The sequence below is a fragment of the Coregonus lavaretus genome (genome assembly GCF_964263955.1).
Source record: "Coregonus lavaretus genome assembly, chromosome: 7".
In the NCBI taxonomy this organism is placed as follows: domain Eukaryota; kingdom Metazoa; phylum Chordata; class Actinopteri; order Salmoniformes; family Salmonidae; genus Coregonus; species Coregonus lavaretus.
The window spans coordinates 50,373,915-50,398,620 of record NC_139994.1 but is presented as its reverse complement, the minus strand read 5'-3'; the positions used below and the strand labels follow the sequence as shown (position 1 = coordinate 50,398,620).

General features: G+C 44.3%; 2 pseudogenes across 2 annotated transcripts; both read right to left on the bottom strand.

The window, feature by feature from the left end:
- Nucleotides 1-6: 6 nt before the first annotated feature.
- LOC311132559 (up-regulator of cell proliferation-like) lies at nt 7-16,572 on the bottom strand (annotated as a pseudogene). Its single transcript has 3 exons — nt 15,929-16,572; nt 7,893-8,216; nt 7-41 (listed from the first exon to the last, which is right to left on the bottom strand). The product of its transcript is annotated as an up-regulator of cell proliferation-like (transcript).
- Nucleotides 16,573-16,720: 148 nt separating this feature from the next.
- LOC311132558 (up-regulator of cell proliferation-like) lies at nt 16,721-18,357 on the bottom strand (annotated as a pseudogene). The gene is made up of 3 exons: nt 18,303-18,357; nt 17,895-17,914; nt 16,721-17,492 (listed from the first exon to the last, which is right to left on the bottom strand). The product of its transcript is annotated as an up-regulator of cell proliferation-like (transcript).
- Between the last annotated feature and the right edge of the window lie 6,349 nt (nt 18,358-24,706).

The window sequence follows — 24,706 nt, the reverse complement described above, 5'->3', positions numbered from 1 at the left end:
TTTTTGTTACTCGTAGACTGACCTGCTGTACCCAGCATTGACTGGTGGTGCCATTGGTGGGTTTCCATGCCAAAGTCCAAGGAAGTACCAGTTTCTGGGTTGTACTCATTTACATTTTAGTCATTTAGCAGACGCTCTTATCCAGAGCGACTAACAGTTAGTGAGTGCATACATTTATCATACTACTCCATGGCTATTCTAAAAGTTGTAATAGAGGAGTCGAATAATGGAACACCAAATACTAGCAATGATAGGGATTGTAATATTAAATAACATTTATAGTAAGTATAGTATTTTAAAAAAAAAAGGATAAAACGATATAACAAGAAAAGATAACAAGCAGAATAATACATCTTCAAATACAACTAATTAGAACATGGCTTTTTTGGCAGGCAATTGTTGTTTTGGCGGGCGGTTGTTATGGTTGGTCCTGTGTTCTCCCTGGCGTCCTTTCCCCTTTGCGGCAGGTGAGGGATGCGGGTGCGTTTGCGCGCTCGGCCTGTTTCCTCCACAGTCAACCATGTGGTGTGCATTTTTGTGTTTGGAAGGGTGCGGCGTTAAGTGAGTGAGAGGGGAAATGGTTGCATATCCCAGAGCCGACGGGTGTCTATGAGCAGGGGTAGTGAGAGAGAGCTTTCAATTTTGTGTAGATGAGGGATATACATTTTTTAAATATATTATACATCTAATCTAACTTTTTATTGTCCTATCATGATGGAAAGATCCCCAACCCTATATCCTGGACACCCACCTGAGTGACCCATACACCAAAGAGAAATTCCCATCTGTTTTATGGACCTGCTGTGAGTATGCAGCCTAAACAGAGAAATAAATGCGTTCAGAGACCTACTTGAGCAGCACTGCCCCCTCAGGATTCTGAGCCTGCCTGGCAGGGTTGGTCATACAAAGCCAGAGCCCCCTGATGGGAGAGCATTATATACAAGGAAATTCTCAAAGCTGCTAATGAGAACCTTGACAACCTTGTAGCTAGCCGGTGGGGATTCCGGTGGGGTACCCCCACCCAGGTACAGTGGGGAAAAAAGTATTTAATCAGCCACCAATTGTGCAAGTTCTCCCACTTAAAAAGATGAGAGAGGCCTGTCATTTTCATCATAGGTACACGTCAACTATGACAGACAAATTGAGAAAAAATAATCCAGAAAATCACATTGTAGGATTTTTAATGAATTTATTTGCAAATTATGGTGGAAAATAAGTATTTGGTCACCTACAAACAAGCAAGATTTCTGGCTCTCACAGACCTGTAACTTCTTCTTTAAGAGGCTCCTCTGTCCTCCACTCGTTACCTGTATTAATGGCACCTGTTTGAACTTGTTATCAGTATAAAAGACACCTGTCCACAACCTCAAACAGTCACACTCCAAACTCCACTATGGCCAAGACCAAAGAGCTGTCAAAGGACACCAGAAACAAAATTGTAGACCTGCACCAGGCTGGGAAGACTGAATCTGCAATAGGTAAGCAGCTTGGTTTGAAGAAATCAACTGTGGGAGCAATTATTAGGAAATGGAAGACATACAAAACCACTGATAATCTCACTCGATCTGGGGCTCCATGCAAGATCTCACCCTGTGGGGTCAAAATGATCACAAGAACGGTGAGCAAAAATCCCAGAACCACACGGGGGGACCTAGTGAATGACCTGCAGAGAGCTGGGACCAAAGTAACAAAGCCTACCATCAGTAACACACTACGCCGCCAGGGACTCAAATCCTGCAGTGCCAGACGTGTCCCCCTGCTTAAGCCAGTACATGTCCAGGCCCGTCTGAAGTTTGCTAGAGTGCATTTGGATGATCCAGAAGAGGATTGGGAGAATGTCATATGGTCAGATGAAACCAAAATATAACTTTTTGGTAAAAACTCAACTCGTCGTGTTTGGAGGACAAAGAATGCTGAGTTGCATCCAAAGAACACCATACCTACTGTGAAGCATGGGGGTGGAAACATCATGCTTTGGGGCTGTTCTTCTGCAAAGGGACCAGGACGACTGATCCGTGTAAAGGAAAGAATGAATGGGGCCATGTATCGTGAGATTTTGAGTGAAAACCTCCTTCCATCAGCAAGGGCATTGAAGATGAAACGTGGCTGGGTCTTTCAGCATGACAATGATCCCAAACACACCGCCCGAGCAATGAAGGAGTGGCTTCGTATGAAGCATTTCAAGGTCCTGGAGTGGCCTAGCCAGTCTCCAGATCTCAACCCCATAGAAAATCTTTTGAGGGAGTTGAAAGTCCGTGTTGCCCAGCGACAGCCCCAAAACATCACTGCTCTAGAGGAGATCTGCATGGAGGAATGGGCCACAGTAATTATTTGCTAGGATAATAATTGCTTGTAAATAAATTAAATGTAATATAATGGCAATTCGGGTTGTATGTTGAGATCCTGCGCATGAACTGCCGACATTGTTACGCATATTAATTGATAATGATGGAAAATAAGATATGCAGGATATTTGAATAAATATATACTGCTGCTACTACAGCTACTACTACTACAGCTACTACTACTACTACTACCACCACTACTACTACTACAGCTAATATTACTACTGCTACTACTACTATAACTACTACTACAACTACTACTACTACTATAACTATTACTACTACTGCTACTACTACTAATAATAATAATAATACTGCTACTGCTACTACAACTAATACAACTACTACTACTACTACTACTACTACTACTACTGCTACTGCTATTACTACTATAACTACTACTACTATAACTACTGCTACTACTAATACAGCTACTACTACAGCTACTATTACTACTACCACTACTACTACTACTACTACTACTACTACAACTACTACTACTACTAATAATACTACTACTGCTACTACTACTACAGCTACTACTAATAATAATACTACTACTACTGCTACTACTACTACTACTACAGCTACTGCTGCTACTACTACTAAAACTACTACTGCTACTACTACTATAACTATAACTATTACTACTACTACTACTACTACTAATACTACTACAGCTACTATTACTACTGCTACTACTACTAATACTACTACTACTACTACAACTACTACTACTGCTACTACTACTATAACTACTACTAATACTAATACTACATCTACTACTACTACAACTACTACTATTACTAATACAAGTACTACTACAGCTACTATTACTACTGCTACTACTACTAATACTAGCCAAGCTAGTCGTCTTGACTTCTTTCTTATCTCATTCTCGTTGGCACCAAAAGTTTAAAAAGTGTTGATAGGGGACCGAATGCGGTCGGACCATCATATAATTGGCATATACATTACTCTTACTGAATTTCCACGTGGGTGAGGGTATTGGACATTTAATCAAAGCCTATTGGATGATAATTTATTTTTAACTAGGACAAATGAATTTATAACTGACTTTTTCTGACATAACATAGGTACAGCAAATCCCCTTATTGTATGGGACACCTTTAAATGTGCCTTTAGAGGCCATGCAATTCAATAATCATCTCGAAAACAAAAGCAATTTAGGTCAAAAGAGTTTATACTAACAAAGGAAATAGAAAGTCTAACAGAACAGATAGATGGCAATAAAAACTGTAACATAGAGGCTCAGAATAAATTAGAGGAAAAACAAAAAGAAATGGAGAAACTTATTCAAGAAAGATCAAGTGTAATATATTATAAAAAATAAAGCAAACTGGGTGGAAAATGGGGTAAAATGCACCAAATTCTTTTTTAATCTTCAACATAGGAATGCTACCAAAAAGAATTTAATGAAACTGGTTACAATTGACGGAACCCATGATTCACCAAATGATATTTTGAAGGAGGAAGCAAAGTACTTTAAGCATATGTTTTCGTTTCAGTCGCCGCCATCTCCTCTAACTGAAGCTAATTGTAGAGATTTTTTTCTATTGATAATGTAAAAATAACAGCCATATAGAAAGACTCATGTGAAGGTGAAATTACAGAGGAGGAACTTCTGGATGCAATTAAATACTTTAAGTCCGGGAAAACTCCAGGGTTGGATGGCATACCAGTCGAGGTATACCAAACCTTTTTTGATATACTAAGAGGACCGTTATTAGCATGTTTTAACCACTACTATGTAAATGGTAGATTATCTGACACTCAAGAAGAAGATCTCATTATTACTGAAACAGGATACAAGTGGAAAATATAAAGATCCAGTTCATTTAAAAAAATTGGAGGCCCCTTACACTTCAGTGTTGTGATGCAAAAATTCTAGCAAAATGTATAGCGCATAGAATTAAAAAGGTATTGTCGGATATTATTCATTCTAATCAGACAGGTTTTTTACATGAAAGATAATATAAGGCAAGTATTGGAAACATTAGAACACTGTGGAAAATCTGGGAAACCAGGCCTGCTATTCATAGCAGACTTCAAAAAGGCATTTGATAAAGTACGACTGGGGTTTATATATAAATGCCTGGAGCATTTCAATTTTGGAGAATCTCTTATAAAATGGGTCAAAATCATGTATAGTAACCCTAGGTGTAAAATAGTAAATAATGGCTATTTCTCAGAAAGTTTTAAACTGTCAAGAGGAGTGAAACAAGGTTGTCCACTATCGGCATATCTATTTGTTGTGGCCATCGAGATGTTAGCTATTAAAATCAGATCCAACAATAATATCAGGGGATTAGAAATCCAGAGCTTAAAAACAAAGGTGTCATTGTACGCAGATGATTCATGTTTTCTTTTAAATCCACAACTAGAATCCCTCCACAGCCTCATAGAGGATCTAGATACATTTTCTAACCTCTCTGGATTACAACCAAATTATGACAAATGTACTATATTACGTATTGGATCACTAAAAAATAAAAATTTTACATTGCCATGTAGTTTACCAATAAAATGGTCTGATGGTGATGTGGATATACTCGGAATACATATCCCAAAGGAAATAAATGATCTCACTTCAATACATTTTAATAGAAAGTTAGCAAAAATAGATAAGATCTTGCTACCATGGAAAGGTAAATACCTGATTAACTCTTTAGTTTTATCCCAGTTTACCTATTTGCTTATGGTCTTGCCTATGCCTAGCTGTCACGCCCTGGCTCTGGGGACACTGTTATGTTGAGCCAGGGTGTGTAGATTTCTGTGTTGTAGTTCTAGTTGGTTCATTTCTATGTTGGCCAGTGTGGTTCTCAATCAGAGGCAACGAGTGTCAGCTGTGGCTGGTTGTCTCTGATTGGGAACCACATTTAAACAGGCTGTTTTCCCACAGTAGTTGTGGGATCTTGTTCTAGTTGGTTTGTGTTAGACCGTGGACTGTCACGTTATCGTTTTGTTCGTATCACTTTGAATAAAATAAAGAGTATGTTCGTCTTCAACGCTGCGCCTTGGTCTACTCCCTTCGACGATCGTGACAGAAGATCCCACCAGAACTGGACCAAGCAGCGGGTCCAGGAGCCATCGCCAGGGAAATCCCTAGCGGATATCCAGCGCCTCCTCGACTGGGTCAAGCCGGGTGAGGAAGAGAGGGGCTTGACGTGGAAGCAGAAGGGCGAAAGGCTGGCGAGAAGTATGGAGACCTGGTCCACGGGTAGGAGTGAAGCCCATACATTTTTTAGGGGGGGGCTAACGCCGTGGACGACGGGGCAGCAGGAGACCGCAACAGAGCGGCCCAGCGGGTTGGCAGAGGAGGCCGCCAGGTTACGGGGGCCACTGGTCGAAGAGGGGAAGGAAGGTGTAGAGGCACGGCGAGAGGTACTGGGGTGTGTTACCAGTCCGGTCCGGCCCGTTCCAGATCCCTGCGTAGGGCCAGTGGTGTGTGTCCCCAGTACGGTCCGGCCTGTTCCTGCTCCCCGCACCAGGCCAATGGTGCGAGTCTCCAGCCCGGTCCGGCCCGCTCCTGCTCCCCGCACCAAGCCTATGGTGCGCGTCGCCAGCCCGGCCCGTCCTGTTCCTGCTCCCCGCACCAGGCCAATGGTGCGCGTCGCCAGCCCGGCCCGTCCTGTTCCTGCTCCCCGCACCAAGCCAATGGTGCGCGTCGCCAGCTCGGCCCGGCCTGTTCCTGCTCCCCGCACCAAGCCTATGGTGCGCGTCGCCAGCCCGGCCCGGCCCGGCCTGTCCCTGCTCCCCGCACCAGGCCAGTGGTGTGCGTCGTCAGTCCGGCACGGCCCGTGCCTGTTCCCCACACCAAGCCAGTGGTGTGCGTCGTCAGTCCGGCACGTCCCGTGCCTGTTCCACCGGTGCCTGGTCCGGCACCGGTCAGATGCTTCACGCCGGAGCTAGAGCAATCCGCTCCACCAGTGTGCAGTCCAGCTCCGGCCAGCTGGGCCAGACCGGACCAGGGGTACTTTGGGGGGTTGGAGAGGGAGCGGGGATCAGGCCCGGAGCCGGATCCGCCGCCTAGGCGGAGTGCCCACCCGGTCCCTCCCCTGTGGTATTTGGTTGGCGCGGTCGGAGTCCGCGCCTTTAGGGGGGGTACTGTCACGCCCTGGCTCTGGGGACACTGTTATGTTGAGCCAGGGTGTGTAGATTTCTGTGTTGTAGTTCTAGTTGGTTCATTTCTATGTTGGCCAGTGTGGTTCTCAATCAGAGGCAACGAGTGTCAGCTGTGGCTGGTTGTCTCTGATTGGGAACCACATTTAAACAGGCTGTTTTCCCACAGTAGTTGTGGGATCTTGTTCTAGTTGGTTTGTGTTAGACCGTGGACTGTCACGTTATCGTTTTGTTCGTATCACTTTGAATAAAATAAAGAGTATGTTCGTCTTCAACGCTGCACCTTGGTCTACTCCCTTCGACGATCGTGACACTAGCGATCAGTTTTTTAAAATTATATGAGAAAAAACTATTCCATTTTATTTGGAACGGCAAGCCAGACAAAATTAAACGGGCCTATTTATATAATAAATATGAATTAGGAGGACAGAAATTATTAAATATTAAAGCATTAGACCTATCACTAAAAGCTTCAGTCATACAAAAATTATACTTAAATCCGAACTGGTTCTCTAACAAATTAGTAAGATTGTCTCACCCAATGTTCAAGAATGGCCTTTTTCCCTTTATTCAGATTACAACCACTCACTTTCAGTTATTTGAAAAGGAGATAATCTCCCAAATATCACTATTTCTAAAACAAGCCATAGAAAGCAAAAACAGATCCTCTCAAGCTCTGTCAGGTTGGATGGGGAGCGTCGCTGCACAGCTATTTTCAGGTCTCTCCAGAGATGTTTGATCGGGTCAAGTCCGGGCTCTGGCTGGGCCACTCAAGGACATTCAGAGACTTGTCCCGAAGTCACTCCTGCGTTGTCTTGGCTGTGTGCTTAGGATCGTTGTCCTGTTGGAAGGTGAACCTTCGCCCCAGTCTGAGGTCCTGAGCGCTCTGGAGCAGGTTTTCATCAAGGATCTCTCTGTACTTTGCTCCTTTCATCTTTCACTCGATCCTGACTAGTCTCCCAGTCCCTGCCGCTGAAGATCATCCCCAGAGCATGATGCTGCCACCACCATACTTCACCATAGGGATGGTGCCAGGTTTCCTCAAGACGTGATGCTTGGCATTCATGCACTGTCAACTGTGGGACCTTATATAGACAGGTGTGTGTCTTTCCAAATCATGTCCAATCAATTGAATTTACCACAGGTGGACTCCAATCAAGTTGTAGAAACATCTCAAGGCTGGTCAATGGAAACAGGATGCACTTGAGCTCAATTTCGAGTCTCAAAGCAACGGTTCTGAATACTTATGTAAATAAGGTATCTTTTCTTTTTTTAATTATAAATTAGCACCAAAAATGGGGTATTGTGTTTAGATTGATGAGGAAAAACAATAACTTTAGAATAAGGCTGTAAAGTAACAAAATGTGGAAAAAGTCAAGGGGCCTGAATTCTTTCCGAATGCACTGTAGCGGTCATCCAGCTGTGCCAGCCCTGACGACTTCAGCCCTTCTGTGTCGATGATTACTACGAAGTCGCAGTTCAGCTCCTTTTTGAAGTCGTCTTTGACACCTGCCACTACTGACTGCAAACTGCACTCCGAACATTGTGTTCAATAGAGTCAACTTTCCCATGCTCTGAACACCTTGAACAGTTACCACCAGGATCTTGCTCTTCGGCTGCACCACAACATTATTCTGATGCAGAACATCACTCACCCATCTCAGGGGTATGTTAGACACGTGTCCGTCCACCAGCTTCAGAGGAAAACCATCCAGAAGCAACTCAGCACATACAGTGCCTTCAGAAAGTATTTATACCCCTTGACTTATTCCATATTTTCTTGTGTTAAAACCTGAATTCAAAATGGATTAAAGTGATTTCTCTCTCACCCATCTACACACAATAACCCATAATGGCAAAGTGAAAACATGTTTAGACATTTTTGCAAATTTATTGAAAATGAAATACAGAAATATCTCATTTACGTAAGTATTCACACCCCTGAGTCAATACATTTAGGCAGCTGTGAGTCTTTCTTGGTAAGTCTATCAGAGCTTTGCACACCTTGAATGTACAATATTTGCACATTAGTCTTTTAAAAAAAACTTCATGCTCTGTCAAGTTGGCTGTTTATCATTGTTAGAAAGCCATTTTCAAGTCTTGCCATAGATTTTCAAGCCAATTTACAGTCAGTCAAAACTGTAACTAGACCACTCAGGAACATTCAATTTCGTCTTGGTAAGCAACTCCAGTGTATATTTGGCCTTGTGTTTTAGGTTATTGTCCTGCTGAAAGGTGAATTTGTCTGTTGGAAGGCAGACAACCAGGTTTTCCTCTAGGATTTTGCCTGTGCTTAGCTCCATTCTGTTTATTTTTATCATAAAAAACTCCCTAGTCCTTGCCAATGACAAGCATAGCCATAACATGATGCAGCCACCACCATGCTTGAAAATATGAAGTGGTGCTCAGTGATGTCTTGTTGGATTTGCCCCAAACATAACGCTTTGTTATCAGGACATACAGTTAATCTCTTTGCCACATTTTTTGCAGTTTTACTTTAGTGCCTTATTGCAAACATGATGCATGTTTTGGAATATTTTTTATTCTGTACAGGCTTCCTTCTTTTCACTCTGTCCTTTGGGGTAGTGTTGTGGAGTAACTACAATGTTGATCCAGCCTCAGTTTTCTCCTATCACAGCAATTAAACTCTGTAACTGTTTTAAAGTCACCATTGGCCTCATGGTGAAATCCCTGAGCGGTTTCCTTCCTCTCCAGCAACTGAGTTAGGAAGGACGCCTTTATTTACATTTACATTTTACATTTTAGTCATTTAGCAGACGCTCTTATCCAGAGCGACTTACAGGAGCAATTAGGGTTAAGTGCCTTGCTCAAGGGCACATTTACGTCATTTAGCAGACGCTCTTATCCAGAGCGACTCACCAATTGGTGCGTTCACCCTATAGCCAGTGGGATAACCACTTTACAATTTTTTGGGGGGGTAGAAGGATTACTTTATCCTATCCCAGGTATTCCTTAAAGAGGTGGGGTTTCAAATGTCTCCGGAAGGTGGTGAGTGACTCCGCTGTCCTGGCGTCGTGAGGGAGCTTGTTCCACCATTGGGGTGCCAGAGCAGCGAACAGTTTTGACTGGGCTGAGCGGGAACTATGCTTCCGCAGAGGAAGGGGAGCCAGCAGGCCAGAGGTGGATGAACGCAATGCCCTCGTTTGGGTGTAGGGACTGATCAGAGCCCGAAGGTACAGAGGTGCCGTTCCCCTCACTGCTCCATAGGCAAGCACCATGGTCTTGTAGCGGATGCGGGCTTCAACTGGAAGCCAGTGGAGTGTGCGGAGGAGGGGGGTGACGTGAGAGAACTTGGGAAGGTTGAACACCAGACGGGCTGCGGCATTCTGGATGAGTTGTAGGGGTTTAATGGCACAGGCAGGGAGGCCAGCCAACAGCGAGTTGCAGTAGTCCAGACGGGAGATGACAAGTGCCTGGATTAGGACCTGTGCCGCTTCCTGTGTAAGGCAGGGTCGTACTCTCCGAATGTTGTAGAGCATGAACCTGCAGGAGCGGGTCACCGCCTTGATGTTGGCGGAGAACGACAGGGTGTTGTCCAGGGTCACGCCTAGGCTCTTCGCACTCTGGGAGGAGGACACAGCGGAGTTGTCAACCGTGATGGCGAGATCATGGAACGGGCAGTCCTTCCCCGGGAGGAAGAGCAGCTCCGTCTTGCCAGGGTTCAGCTTGAGGTGGTGATCCGTCATCCATACTGATATGTCTGCCAGACATGCAGAGATGCGATTCGCCACCTGGTTATCAGAAGGGGGAAAGGAGAAGATTAGTTGTGTATCGTCAGCGTAGCAATGATAGGAGAGGCCATGTGAGGATATGACAGAGCCAAGTGACTTGGTGTATAGGGAGAAAAGGAGAGGGCCTAGAACTGAGCCCTGGGGGACACCAGTGGTGAGAGCACGTGGTGCGGAGACAGCTTCTCGCCACGCCACTTGGTAGGAGCGACCGGTCAGGTAGGACGCAATCCAGGAGTGAGCCGCGCCGGAGATGCCCAGCTCGGAGAGGGTGGAGAGGAGGATCTGATGGTTCACAGTATCAAAGGCAGCAGACAGGTCTAGAAGGACAAGAGCAGAGGAGAGAGAGTTAGCTTTAGCAGTGCGGAGAGCCTCCGTGACACAGAGAAGAGCAGTCTCAGTTGAATGACCAGTCCTGAAACCTGACTGGTTTGGATCAAGAAGGTCATTCTGAGAGAGATAGCAAGAGAGTTGGCTAAAGACGGCACGCTCAATAGTTTTAGAAAGAAAAGAAAGAAGGGATACTGGTCTGTAGTTGTTGACATCAGTGGGATCGAGTGTTGGTTTTTTGAGAAGGGGAGCAACTCTCGCTCTCTTGAAGACGGAAGGGACATGGCCAGCGGTCAAGGATGAGTTGATCAGCGAGGTGAGGTAGGGGAGAAGGTCACCGGAGATGGTCTGGAGAAGAGAGGAGGGGATGGGGTCAAGCGGGCAGGTTGTTGGGCGGACTGCAGTCACAAGTCGCAGGATTTTATCTGGAGAGAGAGGGGAGAAAGAAGTCAAAGCATAGGGTAGGGCAGTGTGAGTAGGACCAGCAGTGTCATTAGACTTAACAAACGAGGATCGAATGTCGTCAACCTTCTTTTCAAAGTGGTTGACGAAGTCATCCACAGAGAGAGAGGAGGGGGGGGGGGAGGGGGAGGATTCAGCAGGGAGGAAAATGTGGCAAAGAGCTTCCTAGGGTTAGAGGCAGATGCTTGGAATTTAGAGTGGTAGAAAGTGGCCTTAGCAGCAGAAACAGATGAAGAAAATGTAGAGAGGAGGGAGTGAAAAGATGCCAGGTCGGCAGGGAGTTTAGTTTTCTTCCATTTCCGCTCCGCTGCCCGGAGCTCTGTTCTGTGAGCTCGCAATGAGTCATCAAGCCACGGAGCTGGAGGGGAGGACCGAGCCGGCCGGGAGGATAGGGGACACAGAGAGTCAAAGGATGCAGAAAGGGAGGAGAGGAGGGTTGAGGAGGCAGAATCAGGAGATTGGAGGGAGAAGGATTGAGCAGAGGGAAGAGATGATAGGATGGAAGAGGAGAGAGTAGTGGGAGAGAGAGAGCGAAGGTTGCGGCGGCGCATTACCATCTGTGTAGGGGCAGAGTGAGTAGTGTGGGAGGAGAGCGAGAGAGAAAAGGAAACAAAGTAGTGGTCGGAGACATGGAGGGGAGTTGCAGTGAGATTAGTAGAAGAGCAGCATCTAGTAAAGATGAGGTCAAGCGTATTGCCTGCCTTGTGAGTAGGGGGGGACGGTGAGAGGGTGAGGTCAAAAGAGGAGAGGAGTGGAAAGAAGGAGGCAGAGAGAAATGAGTCAAATGTGGACATAGGGAGGTTGAAATCCCCCAAAACTGTGAGGGGTGAGCCATCCTCAGGAAAGGAACTTATCAAGGCGTCAAGCTCATTGATGAACTCTCCAAGGGAACCTGGAGGGCGATAGATGACAAGGATATTAAGCTTAAATGGGCTAGTGACTGTGACAGCATGGAATTCAAATGAGGAGATAGACAGATGGGTTAGGGGAAAAATTGAGAATGTCCACTTGGGAGAGATGAGGATTCCTGTGCCACCACCCCCTGACCAGATGCTCTCGGGGTATGCGAGAACACATGGTCAGACGAGGAGAGAGCAGTAGGAGTAGCAGTGTTTTCAGTGGTAATCCATGTTTCCGTCAGCGCCAGGAAGTCGAGGGACTGGAGATTAGCATAGGCTGGGATGAAGTCAGCTTTGTTGGCAGCAGAACGGCAGTTCCAGAGGCTGCCTGAGACCTGGAACTCCAGGTGTGGGGTGCGTGCAGGGACCACCAGGTTAGAGAGGCAGCAGCCACGCGGTGTGGGGCGTTTGTGTAGCCTGTGCAGAGAGGAGAGAACAGGGATAGGCAGAGGCATAGTTGACAGGCTGTAGCAAATGGCTACAATAATGCAGAGGAGATCGGAATGAAATGAACTAAACATCTGGGAGCAGTGGCGGCTCCTGAAAAAAATCTCAGGAGGGGCAATTTTTCTGATGATTTAGGTGACCTACACACATTTTAAAAAAGATATGTCCAGCAACAACATGAAGACAGGGGCAGCATATAAGTCAATACCAGAAGCATTTATTGACTGATCTCAAAAGTGTTGGCTTACCAGGGTTGGTGGAGCCCTCAGTTTCATCTTTGCCTCGCAAAGCTAACTCAAACACTCCGCAAAACTTCACACACTGGATTAGCCGGCTGAGGATGTGGCGGTTCTTGCTAATGACGTAGTAAATATATTTGTTATAGTGAATATGGAATATGATATGTTGAGTAAAATGTTGTGCTAAGATCTATTTAGGTCAGGAGCTGGTTATAAGTTCTGTTCCTATCCAATAACAATGGACAAAAGGGTCCTATCTTGTCAGCCTTGTCAGCAGGTGGCCAAGGACAACACCCACGCCATAGGCCTCTCAGTTCTTCCAACTCACGAGTTCTTGCTCTGAGGACACACACACACACAAACACACACACACACACATCATCACTGTTAAACACACACACACACACACACACACACATCATCACTGTTAAACACACACACACACACACACAAAAATCCCCTCTCTTAGGCTGAACATTTGAAGACAGAGAACCCGACTCAGAGCCAATGCAACAGTGACAGTAGCCTGGAGGGGACCTCGCCCAACTCATCAGGACCAATCAGAAGATCAGAACTACTAGATTCAACCTACTTCATTTATTGCATAAATTTCTGCACACAATGTTTCGGGGCTCTCTTCAGATAATAATAATAATATGCCATTTAGCAGACGCTTTTATCCAAAGCGACTTACAGTCATGCGTGCATACATTTTTGTGTATGGGTGGTCCCGGGGATCGAACCCACTACCTTGGCGTTACAAGCACCATGCTCTACCAGCTGAGCTACAGAAAGTGGATACTCATGGATGCGCATCGCAATTGTAAAATGTCAACACAATTGGAGACACCACGTCATTTTTGGAGACATGTTATTGACAGTAAACTATTGTAGATGCGACTGCTAACTAAATAAAACATTTTAGCTGGCTAGCTAATCATCTTAGCTAAATGTGGGGCAAACAATTCAGTTATTTACCGTTAATTTGAGGGATTGGGGTGAAAGAAATCGAGTTACATAGTGATACTTTACGATATACTGTATTGACAATATCGCAATATTTTAGCGCTAGTTGGCTGTACCTGCACGAAAACACCATTATTGTTCCTTCATAGCTTGTTCTCAATCTTTTCACATTGGGAGCCAATTTGTTTTCAGCACTTTTATTTCCATGACTGATCAAAACTCGTTCTCATGGCTTTCTGATCCCTCTGCAACAGACATATGGTGCGCAATAAAATCACAGTATCGAATCGCAATACGTATAGAATCATGAGACTCGCAATGCTGATGCATATATCTTATCGTGAGGTTCCTGGCAATTCCCAGCCCAAGTTCATTTGCCACAACAAATCTCTTCGCTAGCAAACGCGATGTCTTCTCCAAAACGGCAATGTGTCTCCAGCAATGTTTACTTTTTTGACGTTCTATGGCATCTCCACTTTCCAAGCATATATGACCACATGTAATATTTTGGTAAGTGATGCAAATAGTGAACTATGTAGGGCCAGGATGTAAAATATATGTAGCTGCAGCAATTTCTCTTATCTGATATGGTAAGTAATGGGGCTTAATTTATAGCTCCCTAAGAGTTTGACGAACGGGTCCGTGCACGCGATTCCAGATATCTTTACCTCTGAATAAACTGCCTTTATTATACCATATCCACCCTGTCCAAAGTCTCTACTTGGTCTCAGTTCTCCAGTAAACTTGTGATTATCAACACTAACCTCATCGTTGTGGCGGCGGACAGCTAGCCTGTATCCCTCATCCAGTTGAGTGAGTGGCAATGTCTTTTTTCGTTCGTACCAATTTTTGGAAAATCCTCGGGTGTAGGACTTTCCGCCTTTAGTAGAAACCTGTTGAATTATTAAATTTGGTCTGGGAGGTCCTAATTGTTTCGTTGCCAATTTATCTTGATTTGTTCGCCGACAAAAAGGAACTTCTTTCAAAGACACAATCCGCTCTTTTCTCAGTTACGTTCATGGTTACGTAACGTATGACGAAAGCGCGTAAGTGCAAGCCCACAGACACCCATTGAGATTGTATTGAAGGCTCTGAAATTTGAAAAAAATAGATTTTACATGGGAGTCTATGACAGACTTCTGGGCGATTTTCAACCTGACTGAAATCGCCCCAAAAGGGGGGGGAGCCATTTGAAGCACGACTTTAGCCTGATTCGACATTTAGTGGCAGTGTGGCACTGTGGCAGATCAGACGTATAGATTACAACACTGATAACTACTGTTGCCGTGATATAATTGATTAGAAAAAAAATCCCTTCCTTTTCCCGTTTGGCAGTGCGTCGCCCATATCGCCCTATTGAACAGGCCGCCCCTGTCTGGGAGAGTAGAGAGCAGGGCCTCCCTCACCAAAAACTTCTACCTCAGAAACTATAATTGTTTCACTGAACCACCCGAACAAAAACTCTACCAACTTCCACCTTTAGAAATCAGAATTGTTGTGAACCACAGCGGTTCAATGTTTAAAGGAATAGACTCAACCCACTTTATTCAGCTAGCTAACTATGACACCATAGCTAACTAGCATGCTAGCATCCAAAAACACACAGTTTAGCACCAACACTTGGTCACAACAAACCACCAATAGTGTGTTAACACACTAAGCAGATAATTCGTGTCCGTGTCTGTTGGCTAGTTAGCAATGGCCACTGTGTTGACCTTGTTTGAAGAACGGCTAGCTAGCTAGCTTCGTGCTACCCCCGGCACCGCCGAACAACAATGCCAACCCACAGTAACTACCCACAACAGCCCACGATGCCTAGCTATGACGCCATATCTTTGTAGTGACTGGGTGTTATGATACTCCATCCAAAATGTAATTAATAACTTCACCATGCTCAAAGGGATATTCAATGTACACTTTTTTATTTTTACCCATCTACCAATAGGTGATCATATTTGCGAGGCATTGGAAAACCTCCCTGGTCTTTGTGGTTGAATCTGTGTTTGAAATTCACTGCTCGACTGAGGGGCCTTACAGATAATTGTATGTGTGGGGTACAGAGATGAGGTAGTTATTCAAAAATCATGTTAAACACTATTATTGCACACAGAGTGAGTCCATGCAACTTATCGTATCTTGTTAAGTAAATATTTAATTGTGAACCTATTTAAGCTTGCCTTAACAAAGGGGTTGAATACTTATTGACACAAGACATTTCAACTTTTAATTTTTAATAATAATAATCATTTTTAAACATAATTCCACTTTGACATTATGGGGTATTGTGTGTAGGCCAGTGACACAAAATCTGGAAAAAGTCAAGGGGTGTGAATACTTCCTGAAGGCACTATAGTCTGGGCAGGTGCTGCAGTTGTTGCCGTGACTCTTCAGTTTCTCTGAGTAAGACCGCAGACTCGCACAGTTGACCCATTTCACGTAGGAAATGTTTGGTTCCCAAATAACTGTTATAAATATGTCTGTCAAGCTCTGCAAGTTCTGGCACTTCTCTTTGTACTGCCCTCTGAGGCCAGACAAGTTTTTACGAGAGACTGTCCAGGTTCATTCACATCCATTTCAAGAAGTAGGACCTCTCTAGCCCTGTGCTTGATTTTTCATTTATGAAACAGGTCATTGCCTCGGTCATGGCATACCTCCTCTGCTGTTCCCTAAGTTATTTTCTCTGATTGGAGTTTACTTTGTACGTCTTAATGTTCTTGTCCACTTTCTGGAGTCTGCATTCCTCCTTCTCTAGACGTACCAGCTCCTTCCAAATCTGTCCTTGCAAGGGAAGCCGTCTTTCCTTATACTGTGGGGAGTCATACATTTTTTTATGTGTGATGTCACTCTGACATTCTTGGTAGTCCTCGTCAACCAACATCCCAAGCTCGTGCCCCACTTCAGCCATCTGCTCCAATGGCATTTTGGACTTTGAACTCTTGATCACCTCACCAACTGCGTTTCGCGGGTTCTTCAGAAAGTCAGCATCATTCATCTGTTTGGTCTTCAGGATGACGTTGCTTGTATTCAAGTTCTTTGATGGTTTTCTTCAACGCATCAGTTCTGAAGTTCTTGCTCTGTGTGTTACCCACTAGAAACAGCTGAGCCTTGGTGTGTTGGCTAGTCAGGCAAAGAAAGGAGTACTACGTCTCAAACAAACTGATGTCCCCTCTCAGATTAGTCAAAGCGACCAGTTCACCAAAGATGTCAATGTTCTTGTTCCCACAGGGGAGGTACCAGCTTATCTCAAACAATCCATTGGATATTCTCCTTGGACTATCACCACATTCTATATCGTGTTGGATGAACATGTCATGATATTGTTGGGGATTACTTAGAAGCTTGTTTAGAATCTGCGATTTGGACAGAGAGCACCCACCCAATCTGACGAAAGAGACCATGGGGAGGTCAGAGAGAACAATCCTGTCTTCAACAAATCCTCTGGAATCTGCCAACGAATGTGGTCTGAACTTCTTGACAATGTCTCGCATTGCCCAGAGCATTAGCGTGTACTGTTCTGTGTCACAAATGGGGAGAAGCAGCGGCACAGAAAACTGACACATTTACATTTTGTAATCTCTTGCTGGAGAAACCATTAGAGAACAGAAAGAGAGCAGTCACAATGTCTAAGGGGTTTACAATAGTATTAGAGTCAAGGTATTCAACCAGACTATTCAGATTTAGGTCTATGTTGCAAAATGAAGCATCACAACTTTCCTTGCCTCCTGATGAGGTACATTTTACACTCCTAGCAGTCACATTAACCATCATTAACCTATTTAGGAAAGTCCATGGCAGGGCTGAGAGAGTCTGAGTAGGTTCATCTGTGACTGTCTTCTCATCTATCTGGAGCACGGTGCTCAGGGTGAGCTTCTCTGTGTAGTGTTGCTCCAACCCCAGGTCCAGCAGCAAACTCTCCAAGTGGGTGAAAAGAGAATGGTTTGAAATATCATTAAATATGAACAGGTGAATTTAGTAAAACCTTTGTTATTAAAACTGTGAAACACTATCCATATTTAATAGATGACATATTAGAAGGTTGGTAATTGTCCTCCTGCTAGACTGAAACTGTAAAAATAAAATAAAATAAAATAAAAATAATAATAATTCACAGCTGACTTGCTTTGGGTCCCGTTCTTCAGCACCGTTGAAATGTGGAAGGAGTACTTGACACCTGGACTCAGACTGGAGAAGGTCAGTGTGTTGGACTCTTGTCACCACAGGAACAGGTCATGCGATATGCCTCAACGACACCAGCGACACCGGTTTATCCCAATTTAGAGACAATGATTGACTGCTGGATTGGTCAATCTTTACCTTGTTGGGTGGTACAGGCACTGAAAAGGACAGTAAATCAAGTTTGAGGGCTCAATTCAACTAATAACGAAAACACAAGTCAAAAACATAATTCTCCTTTTAAGAATACAGTTGAGTGTTCTTTGTTTAACAATGAAAACCTTATTCATTGATACATGAATCTAAAAGTACATTTTCACTATCAGTGCAAAAAAAAAAAGTGTATTTATATAGCATCTTTATGTACACAAGTATTGCCTGCAGACAACGCCTTCATCTGATTACATGTGAAAACTAAAACTACTCTACTGTATAAATATTGCAACGCAATATTTATTTAAGAACTGATTGGCAAACGGGAATGCAGTCTTGATTAATATTCAATGGATTCAAAGGTGAAGTTCCCAAGAACCTTTTAAAAGCACTTACTTGTATACATAGACATGTTGACCACCGCACTCCGATTCCCATCTTCAGTGACCATTGTGATGCTGACACTGTACTCCGTCCCTGGAAACAGGCCCCCCACATCAGCGCTGTTGGAACCTTGGATGGACAGAATCTCTCTCTGGGTGTAGCAGGAGTAGGTCAACTCGTACCTCCGCGCCGGGGTCAGAAGGTCGCCAGCTCAGAGAAGTCACTGCCAACATAATGAACTGTTATCTCTCCGGGGAAGGGGAGCTCTGTGGAAGAAAACCCAGAATTGATGTTTACTTCCTGAATTGAAATACAATTCACGCAAAACCCTGACGAGAGCAAATAGTTATGACTGCCATGTTTAATCTATGGCCTAGGAAGATTAAGACTCTTATCAGGCATGGCAAAGTTCATGTTATAGCCAAAGCCATGTTATACTGCACGATCAACCACTGTTTTTATGTTGCGAGTTAAAATCTCAGGTCTAGACAAGCTAACTCATTGACAGTTACAATACAATGACATATAAAAACGAAAATAGATACATACAGGCAGTTGAAAACCCTGCATGCATCAGAGCAATTGATAATGTTATGAAAAAATGTAAACACATACCTTTAATCTGTTGCCAATAAACTAAGAGATGTTCACTATATATACACAAAAGTATGTGGACACCCCTTCAAATGAGTAGATTTGGCTATTTCAGCCACACCCGTTGCTGACAGGTGTATAAAATCGAGCACACCGCCATGCAATCTCCATAGACAAACATTGGCAGTAGAATGGCCTTATTGAAGAGCTCAGTGACTTTCAACGTGGCACCATCATAGGATGCCACCTTTCCAACAAGTCAGTTTGTCAAATTTCTGCCCTGCTAGAGCTGCCCCGGTCAACTGTAAGTGCTGTTATTGTGAAGTGGAATTGTCTAGGAGCAACAACGGCTCAGCCGCGAAGTGGTAGGCCACACAAGTTCACAGAATGGGACCGCAGAGTGCTGAAGCGCGTAAAAGTTGTCTGTCCTCGGTTGCAACACTCACTACCGAGTTCCAAACTGCCTATGGAAGCAACGTCAGCACAAGAACTGCTCAGCCATGGAAATTGGTTTCCATGGCTGAGCAGCTGCACACAATTCTAAGGGGGGACCAACTCCATATTAATGCCCATGATTTTGGAATGAGATGTTCGACGAGCAGGTGTCCACATACCTTTGTAGCGTATGTATATAATAGAGTTTGATCAAATGTTTTATATAACCTTTTTTACAAGTGTACTGACAAGTGACTAAATTATTCCAGCTGCATCAGAAACCATTAATGTGTTGACTTCAACATCTGGATCAATTCATTGTGATATTCATGAAATGTATTTGGAAGTAACTAGCTACACTCTTACTGCTAAAACAAATGATGCAGGGAGTTGCTGTATCATTTCAACTTTAATTTGTTGGCAAGTAAACATGTTTCAATAAAACAGTAGATTAGTCTGTCAATATAGTAAATAAGTAGACAGATTGTATTCAAAACAAAGTTTATTTGCTCTGGAGACCGAGGTGAGTTTACACAGCAGTGTGCAGGAACAGCTATGGCAATGTATGACATTTACACTTTATTAGGTACAGTTTATTAGATACACCCATCTAGTACTGGGTCGGACCCTTTCCATCCAGTACAGCCTGAATTCCTCAGGGCATGGTGTTCAATCATTGCTCAATTGGTATCAAAGGACCTTACGTATGCCAGGAAAACATTCCCCACACCAGTACACCACCGCCACCAGCCGGTACCGTTTACACCAGGCAGGATGGAGCCATGGACTCATGCTGCTTATGCCAAATCCCGACTCTGCCATCAGCATGACGTAACAGGAACCGGGATTCGTTGGACCAGGCAATGTTTTTCCAATCCTCAATTGTTCAATGTTGGTGATTAGTGCCCACTGCAGCCGCTTCTTCTTGTTTTTAGCTGATAGGAGTGGCATCCAGTGTGGTCGTCTGCTGCAATAGCCCATCCGTGACAAGGATCGACGAGTTGTGCGTTCCGAGATGCCGTTCTGCACATCACTGTTGTACTGCACCAATATTTGTCTGTTTGTAGCCCGCCTGTTAGCTTGCAATATTCTTGCCATTCTGCCATTTCTCTCATCAACGAGCCGTTTTTGCCCTCAGGATTGCCGCTGACTGAGTGTTTTTTGTTTGTCGGACCATTCTCGGTAAACCCTAGACACTGTCGTGCATGAAAAGCCCAGGAGGGTGGCCGTTTCTGAGCTGCTGGATCCGGCGCGACTGGCACCAACGATTATACCACACTCAGTCGCTTAGGTCACTTGTTTTGCCCATTCTAACGTGCAATCGAACAGTGATTGAATGCCTTGATGCCTGTCTGCCTGCTTTATATAGCAAGCCACAGACATGTGACTCACTGCCTATAGGAAAGATCAATTTTCTTGAACAGGGTCGTGTACAGTGGTGGCTCCTGAAAAAATTCTCAGGGGGGGCAATTTTTCTGATGATTTAGGTGACCTACACACATTTTAAAAAAGATATGTCCAGCAACAACATGAAGACAGGGGCAGCATATAAGTCAATACCAGAAGCATTTATTGACTGATCTCAAAAGTGTTGGCTTACAAAAGCAAAATAAGTTATCACAGTAAAAATAATCAAGGGTGTTCTTTCACATTCCTCAACACTGCATAAACAATATGCATTTCCATAAAACACCTCATCTAATTGTGCCACAAAGTTGACAAGTCCAAGAAAAATACCAGGGTTGGTGGAGCCCTCAGTTTCATCTTTGCCTCGCAAAGCTAACTCAAACACTCCGCAAAACTTCACACACTGGATTAGCCGGCTGAGGATGTGGCGGTTCTTGCTAACCTCATCGTTGTGGCGGCGGACAGCTAGCCTGTATCCCTCATCCAGTTGAGTGGCAATGTTCACTCTCCCCAAAGCAGACAATCTCAAACAGCTATCCATGTGGGTCTTTGACAGCTCATGTTTCTTAATCTTTTCTGAAAGATGGTGCATGTCCGTTACACCAGTCGCTGTCCAAGCGGTGCTGTCTGCCGTGCCGCCTTCAGGGTGAAAGAGTAAGCAGGGGTAGCAGAAGACTGCATTAGCTACATCGCAGCCTGCTAGCCAGGTTTTTCGTTCGTACCAATTTTTTGAATATCCTCGGGTGTAGGACTTTCCCCCTTTAGTAGAAACCTGTTGAATTATTACATTTGGTCTGGGAGGTCCTAATTGTTTCGTTGCCAATTTATCTTGATTTGTTCGCCAACAAAAAGGAACTTCTTTCAAAGAGACAATCGAGTTGCACTGAACGCTAGCCATCTTGACAGTAGTACGTGAATTGATTGACGCTGCTACCCGCTCTTTTCTTAGTTACGTTCATGGTTATGTTACGTATGACGAAAGCGCGTAAGTGCAAGCCCTCCCGGAACCCATAGAGATTGTATTGAAAGCTCTGATATTTGAAAAAAAAAGATTTTACATGAGAGTCTATGAGAGACTTCTGGGGCGATTTTCAACCTGACTGAAATCGCCCCAAAAGGGGCGGGGCCATTTGAAGCACGACTTTAGCCTGATTGGACATTTAGTGGCAGATCAGACGTCTAGATTAGAACACTGATAACTACTGTTGCCGTGATATAATTGATTAGAAAAAAAATCCCTTCCTTTTCCCGTTTGGCAGTGCGTCGCCCATATCGCCCTAATGAACACACCGCCCCTGGTCGTGTACCTAATAAACCGGCCACTGAGTATATACAGTAGAAGAAAAATATACTACTGTGTGTTTGGGGGGGGGTGCAGTGAGGTGTTCGGAGTCATTTTGATATAAGGGGAGATTGTGTCCTGTCTGTATTCCTACTGTAGCAGATGCTGAATATGACATCTCACAGACACACATTAGCTAGCTAGCTACAACACACATGTATAGTTACTCAAAGACTAATATGAGTCATAAAGCCAGTCATCAACATGAACATCATCAAAACATTTCTCCTGTTTAGCTCCTAGTCCTAATGAAATGTACTGAGGCTAGCTAGCAGAGATGGAAACTCGAGTCTGAGACTCGGACTCGAGTCGCACTTAAGTCGCAAAGAAAATGACTTGCGACTTGACTTAGACTCATTATTAGATATACCCATCTAGTACTGGGTCGGACCCTTTCCATCCAGTACAGCCTGAATTCCTCAGGGCATGGTGTTCAATCGTTGCTCAATTGGTATCAAAGTTGACTTGAGCACAATGCACGTCAGTACACAATGCACGTCAGTACTGGGATAAGTTTTTGTTGTGCATTTTGTCAGATAACATGGAACAGGCGGCATTGTAACACAGAGATAGTAGTTTAATACAGAGGGCTGAAAAGCGTTCTAGAACGTCTGCATCATTTGTACGTCACTGTAGTACTACAGCTAAACAATCGTAATCAGCAACAATGTCATCAGGTGGTGAGGTGAGGCTTTCGTTATTAAATTTGGTTACAAGTGGCAAAAAACAAAATGCTGTTTGCAAAACTTGTGGAATTAACATTAAAGATGCTGGCGCAACTACATCCGACATTTGAAAACTCACCGCGAAAGGTCAGTTAGGCTAGCTAGCTAACAACGTTACAATGTGGTTAGACTAATAATAGCCTGTTTAGCAGATGCCAGCTTTCTTGTGTGTCATTTACATTTACGTCATTTAGCAGACGCTCTTATACAGAGCGACTTACAGTTAGTGAATACATATTTTTTTATACTGGCCCCCCGTGGGAATCGAACCCACAACCCTGGCATTGCAAACGCCATGCTCTATCAACTGAGCTACATCCCTGCCGGCCATTCCCTCCCCTACCCTGGACGACGCTGGGCCAATTGTGCGCCGCCCATGAGTCTCCCAGTCACGGCCGGCTGCGACAGAGCCTGGATTCAAACCAGGATCTCTAGTGGCACAGTTAGCACTGCGATGCAGTGCGTTAGACCACTGCGCCACTAAGGAGTCTTTTAGCTAACTGGAAATGTATTACTGTCGACTATTTCTCGAAAGGTTAGGAGGTGGGTTGTCAGATAGCTAGGCCTACTTGTTAGCAGAGATTATTAAATTACATCTCAGCGATATGCATATCACTATGGGATTTAATATACTTTCTGTTGTAGCCTGGTCCTAGGAAGTAACTTAGTATAAAACGAGAGTTCAAAGCATGCAACTTCTTGGACATTTCTGCTGAAAATAGACCATATATATTTGTTTGTGTTCTTGTACTTCCATCTCAAGTCAGCAACAACTATCCATCATGCTGTTCATCTGCAGGTTCACTGAATTCTGCAAAGCAAAGGTGGCCAGCGCAGGGACAGAAGGACAGAGCAGCATTGACTCATTCTTGACCACCACAGGTGTACATGTGTACAGCCAGGGCCACCCCAGGCAGAAGGCCATAACAGAGGCTATACTGCAAGACCTGATCATTTCCTGCAACCTGCCTATGTCCTTAGTGGACAACCCTCACTTTAGGCATTTCATGTCAGTGGTAGATGACAAATATAGACCAGTAAGTAGGCCCATGTTGACCAGGCGCCTGCATGACTTAACACTGAACAAAGAGGCTACAATCAAAAGTGCCCAACAGAAGACAGAATCAGTGTCTGTCACTGTAGATATATGGACTAACAGGACCATGAGGGGCTTCATGGGAGTAACGGCCCATTACATGGCCATGGAAGGGAAAAAAACTCCCAGACTGGAGGCAGTTCTGTTGAGCTGTGATAGATTCACAGGGTCACACACTGGGGAAAGAACCAGTGATAAATGTGAAGTAATATGTGATAATTTTGGCATAAAACATAAATGAGATTATATCATATGTGATAACGCTGCAAATATGAAAAAGGCCTTCACAGTTTGTTTCCCCAAAGCAAGTAATGATCATGATGATGATGATGTGGATAACCCCAGCCTATGGGAAGAATTTGGTGAAGAGTATAATGCTGATGTTGAAGCTATCCAAACCAACTGCAGGCAACAGCGCTTACAGTGCTTTGCCCATTCATTACAACTGGTGATTAGAGATGGACTAAAGGAAACAAAAATCATAAACAGTGTGATGGCTAAGGTAACTCAACTTTGCAGCTTACTACATACTACCTGTGGTCTGAAAAAAACATTTGAAGCTGAGTTCAGAGCCAATCGTAGTATCCCTGCTGCTGTGTCTACCAGATGGAATTCCATCCTCTGCCTTGTTAAAGCAGTCACCAATCTGAATCAACAAAGCCTCAATACTCTAGTTGAGGCCCAAGGACACAAGGAGCTCTGCTTATCACCAAGGGAATGGAGCCAGCTATTGGAGCTAGTGGACATTTTGGACCCTTTTGTCCAGGCCACCGACCTTACTCAGGGGGAGAAAGTGGTGACTCTCAGTGCTGCCCTT